The sequence below is a fragment of the Gracilinanus agilis genome, chromosome 3 (genome assembly GCF_016433145.1).
Source record: "Gracilinanus agilis isolate LMUSP501 chromosome 3, AgileGrace, whole genome shotgun sequence".
In the NCBI taxonomy this organism is placed as follows: domain Eukaryota; kingdom Metazoa; phylum Chordata; class Mammalia; order Didelphimorphia; family Didelphidae; genus Gracilinanus; species Gracilinanus agilis.
This window is the reverse complement of record NC_058132.1, coordinates 655,033,853-655,039,652: the sequence shown is the minus strand read 5'-3', so window position 1 is coordinate 655,039,652 and position 5,800 is coordinate 655,033,853.

Genomic DNA, 5,800 nt, shown 5'->3' with positions numbered 1-5,800 from the left:
ACTTCTTTATTGAATTTAGAATTAATTGAATAATACTTGCTATCCTCGGTATTAGTGACCCCTCTAAAATGATCTCAAATACTCACCTTTGATGTGGCCTCTTCCTCCAGGTAACTCTCTGAGCCTGTAAATTATTGGTGAGTTACCAGTCGGCCTCGGTGGAAAGAGTGTCCACATCAGTAGTTTCTCACATCAATGAATTCCAAAAGGGGGTTGATTTACTGAGTCATTATCAGACTGTCCCTGAACCCTGAAATGGCCTTGCCAGAAGATGATAAGATCAAAGCAGTCAGAGAAAACTCCAGAAGCTTCAAAGACTTTGTCTGTGGAGACTCCACATCCTCGAAATTTCAGATAAGGAACCTCAAAGCCTACCTTATGTGAATGGGCATCCCATCTACCCCACATCAGTGAGAGACTCCAGCTCACACTGGAGCCAGGGGAACCCTCCTCACCCCAATGTCCAGGCAGGCCATTCCACCTTGGAATAACTAATGGGTAGAAAGCGTTTTCTTTTATCATGTCTAAATTTGTGCAACTTCCAGGGTAAATAATACTGTGGGGACTCTAAACCTGGGAAACAGATGATTGAACTATCAACTTCTTTTAGAAATTGGATAACAGTCAAGTCAACAACATTTATTAAGCATTGACTATGTGCTGGGCAGCTAAATAGCACAGTGGGTAAATAGAGCACTAAGCCTGGAGTCAGAAAGACCTAAGCTCCAATCTAACCTCAGACATTTACTAGCTGTGTGATCCTGGACAAGTCACTTGACCCTATTTGCCTCAGATTCTTCATCTATTCAATAAGGTGGAGAAGAAAATGGCCAACCACTCCAGCATCTTTGCCAAGAAAACTCCAAATGGGATCACAAAGAGCGGGACAGGACTGAAAGTGACTAAACCAACAACATCTGTCAAGCACTACGCTAAGGGTTGGAAATCCAAAGAAAGGATCCATTCCTCAGTTCTCAAGAAGCTCCCAAGTCAGTGGGAAAAAACATAATCAAACAACTATCCTTGGCCAGACAAGATCTGGGCCAGATAAATGAGGAGTCTCAAAGACAAGGCAATCACATGAAGCCTTTCCTAGACCTCCTTAATCTTAGTGCTTCCCCTCAGAGTTTATCTCCAATTTGTCTTGTTTCTGGCTCATTTGCACCTGGTAGTCTACATGTTACCTCCTTCAAAGAGGCTTTAAGTTCCCAGAAGACAGGGATTGCCTTCAGTCTTCCATCAACCTTTCAGTGCTTTGCACTTATTGTCATCCAATTATTTCAGCCCTATCTGGCTCTTCATGATCCTATTTGGAGTTCTCTTGGCAGAAATATTAGAGCCTTTGTCATTTTCTTCTCCAACTCACATTATAGGTGAGGAAAGGGAGACCAAAGGGGTGATGTGACTTGCCCAGGATCTCACAGAAAGTGTCTGAGGCTAGATTAGATGAATCTTCCTGATTCCAAGCTCAGCGCGCTATCCAGAGTACCTACCACCTAGCTGCCCCAACTTTGCTTACAGTAAACCCTTAAAGAAGCTTGTTGCTTCCTGACTGGCATTAAAGGAGATTGGACAAGGTATCTTGTAGAAGGCAGACTTTTTACCTGGGCCTTAAAGGAAGCCAGGAAGGCAGGAGGAAGAAATGAGGAGGAAGACTATTTCAGGCATGGAGCACAGCCAGGGAAAATGCCTGAACCAAGACATGGTGTGTCTTGGGAAATGAACAGCAAAGGGATCATATCATTGCTTCATAGAGTTTTTTCTTTTTCTTTTTTTTTAAACCCTTAACTTCTGTGTATTGGCTCTTTGGTGGAAGAGTGGTAAGGGTGGGCAATGGGGATCAAGTGACTTGTCTAGGGTCACACAGCTGGGAAGTGGCTGAGGCCAGGTTTGAACCTAGGACCTCCTGTCTCTAGGCCTGGCTCTCAATCCACTGAGCTACCCAGCTGCCCTTCATAGAGTTTTGGGAGGGGAATAAAGTAAAGACTAGAAAGGTAGGAAAGGACCAGATGATAATGGATTTTAAAAGTCAGACAGAGGATCCTAGAGGTAACAGGGAGTCAGTGGAATAGAATGAGGAGGAGGGGATGCTAAAACTTGTGCTGACAGAGTAATCTGACATCTGAATGAAAGTTGGACTGCAATGGGTAGAGATTTCTGGGACTGTGCAATGCATACACAGAAAAATATAAAGAACATGGGAAGTAATGGAATGCAAATTCATGTCATTCTTAAATACTTGTTGACTGACCAGTCCATGTTCATTTGACAGAATAGGATACAGATTTAATAATACAGACAAGATTAGGAGGGCAGAGTGACAATACTACCCAAATGAATCTCCAGGATCCACATCATACCAAGAAAACAATCAAAGTGCTATTTTATAAAATCAGAAAAAATGACATTTATCTGGAGGAATAAAAGGTCAAAAAATCTCAAGGAAAATTGATGGGAAAAGTAGGAAAGAAGGGGGCCAAGGAGTCCCAGTTCTCTGACTATACTGTAAAGCAGTAATCATCAAAACTATTTATTACTGGTTAAAAATTAAAAAGTTGATCAGTGGAATACATTAGGCACAAAAGACGCAGAAACAATTGAACATAGTAGCACAGTATTTGATAAAGACAGGACTCCAACTAAGAAGGGTAAGGACTTACTATTTGACAAACCTGTTGGGAAAACTAGAAAGCTATCTGCTAGAAATTGGGTATAGATTAACATCTCACATCATGTAAAGCTTCGTGTATATATACGACCTAGATGTTCCATGTATCCAGGCTTCAAATCAAGCTTCCAATACCTATTGGCTATGTAACTCTGGGCAAGGCATTATCTGCCTCAGTTTCTTCAACTGTAAAATGGAAATTAATCTTTGTACTTACCTTCCACAGTAGGCCCTTTATTCATGCCTTACTTGAACAGTTGCTTTACCTTAAAGGTAATTAGCCCCAGCTATGGGGAGAGTTAGAAAAGAGTTAGAAAAGAGTCCTTTTGGTTCTTCTTTTACCTGCCTCCCTAGTGCCAACACGTTTGGTGGGGATTCAACCCTTCTTCAGAACACAACCTTGGGAAATTCATCTCAGCATCCTGCTAGAGAAACCCCAACAGAGAGTGAAGGGTGGAGGGTTGTTTCTAGGGACCTGAGATGGGATGAGAGAGACTGAGGCGTCAGCAATTGCTGAGTTAGGTTCTGATGGAGATACAAGCTCCAATAAATTGCCCTCCTAGAGTTTACAGTCAAGTAGAGAGCTACATCACAAATACCCTAATACCTTCATTATGTATTGGTCATGTCATCCACTCTCAACTTTTAAAAATAAAGGGGAAATTGGCCTTCTTTTAGCATCATTTCTCTCGGAAATATATATGTATATATTTGTGTGTGTGTATGCATGTATATAAAATTGACTCTCCTTTAAAAATAAACAAACAGCATAGACATTCTACCAGTTTGGATTTTCTCAGGCTCTTTTTTTTTTTTGGTTTGTTGGTTTGTTTGTTTTCACAATGAGCAAGAGCAATCAGGGAAGTGTAGAGTAGGACATGAGAGAGATGTGGGAATACTCCAATAGTAAGAAGAGAAGTGAAGTAGCATCCACAGAGCTTAAAAACCATTGACTTGGGTCAAAACTTTCCTATCCTAATAATCATAGTCTTATAGCCACTGAAAACTAAAAGTTATTGCATTTATAAATATCATTCTACCCTTCTTCAAATTTTATGGTTCAGAAAACATGTTAGACAACTCTGAGGTACCACCTCACACTTAGCAGACTGGCTAATATGGCAGCAAAGGAAAGTGATAAATGTTAAAGGGGATGTGGCAAAATTGGAACACAAATACATTGCTGGTGGAGATGTGAATTGATCCAACCATTCTGGAAGGTAATTTGGAACTATGCCCAAAGAGCACTAAAAGAATGCCTGCCTCTTTGTGGTGGCAAAAAATTGGAAAATGAGGAGATGTCCTTTGATTGGAGAATGGCTAAACAAATTGTGGTATCTGTTGGTGATAGAATACTGGTGAAAGGAATAATGAACTGGAGGAATTCCATGTAAACTGGGACAACCTTCAGGAACTGATGGAGAGTGAAAGGAGCAGAACCAGAACATTATACACAGAGACAGATACACTGTGGCACAATTGAACGTAATGGACTTCTGCAATGCAATGATCCAGGACAATCCAGAGGAACTTATGAGAAAGAATGCTATTCACATCCAGAGAAAGAACTGTGGGAGTAGAAATGCAAATAAAAAACAATTGTTTGATCACATGGGTCAATGGGAATATGATTGGGGATTCAGACTCTAAACAATCACCCTAGTGCAAATATCAATAATATGGAAATAGATCTTGATCAATGACACATGTAAAACTCAGTGGAATTGCATGTTGGCTATGGGAGGAGGTGGAGGGAGGGAAGGGAAAGAACATGAATCATGTAACCACCAAAAAATATTCTTAATTAATAAATTAAATAAAATTAAAAAAAAAAGAATGCCTGCCCTTTGATCCAGCCATACCACTGCTGGGTTTGTACCCCAAAGAGATAATGAGGAAAAATATTTATACAAAAATATTTATAGCTACACTCTTTGTGGTGGCAAAAAATTAGAGAATGAGGGGATGTCCCGTGACTGGGGACTGGCTGAACAAATTGTGGTATCTATTGGTGATGGAATACTATTGTGCTCAAAGGAATAATGAACTGGAGGAATTCCATGTGAACTGGAAAAACCTCCAGGAAGTGATGCAGAGTGAAAGGAGCAGAACCAGAAGAACATTGTACACAGAGACTGATACACTGTGGGACAAGTGAATGTAATGGACTTCTCTACTACCAGCAATGCAATGGCCCAGGACAGTCCAGAGGAACTGAAGAGGAAGATACTATCCACATCCAGAGAAAGAACCAAGGGAGCAGAAATACAGAAGAAAAACATTTGAGTAACTAAGTGGTTCAGTGGATATATGATTATATATGATTGGAGTTTTGGCTTTAGAAGAACACTATTACAAATATGATTAATTTGGAAATATGTTTTAAACAATGACCCATGTATAACCCAGCAGAATTGTTTGGCTCCAGGAGGGGGTAAGAAAGAGGGATGGGAAAAATCATGAATCATTTAACAATGGGAAAATATTCTAAATAAATTTTTTTAAATTACAAAAAAATAAAATAAAATGGGTATTAATCTGGAAAAAATGAAAGAAAACATGTTAGATCATTTGGAAGTGAATGGAGTAATTTTTTTATCAAGAAGGAAAATCTATATTTGTTTCTATTCTAACTTTACTAATAAGAAAACCCTTCAAAACTTTCTGCCTGGGCAAAGTCAGGAGGGGAATAAGAAGAGATGACAGAGCTTCAACTAGGTTAGGTCTACCTGGGCTTGTCATGGAGTTCCAATATACAGGGAGGCACATGCCTTCTCTTTATATCACTATGATAGTACATTCACCAACTGCCACTTAATCCTCTTTTGCCTCCTCCCAGGGATTCCTGGTAGAACTGAAACCAATGTGGGTGTTGAGGAAATGGATGTCTTCTCCATCACCACCCCTCTGCCAATCAAGTTTGACCATTTGATTTGGGTGTCAGAATTCTTTGCTATATGGGTGGGAGAGTATAGATAAGGTATGGTTAGCTAAGTGACATAATGGATAGAGTACCAGGCTTGGAGTCAGGAAGAACTGAGTTCAAATTCAGCCTTAGAAACTTACCAAGTATGTGACTATGAGCACTTAACCCTGTTTGCCTCAGTTTCCTCATCTGTAAAATGAGCTGGA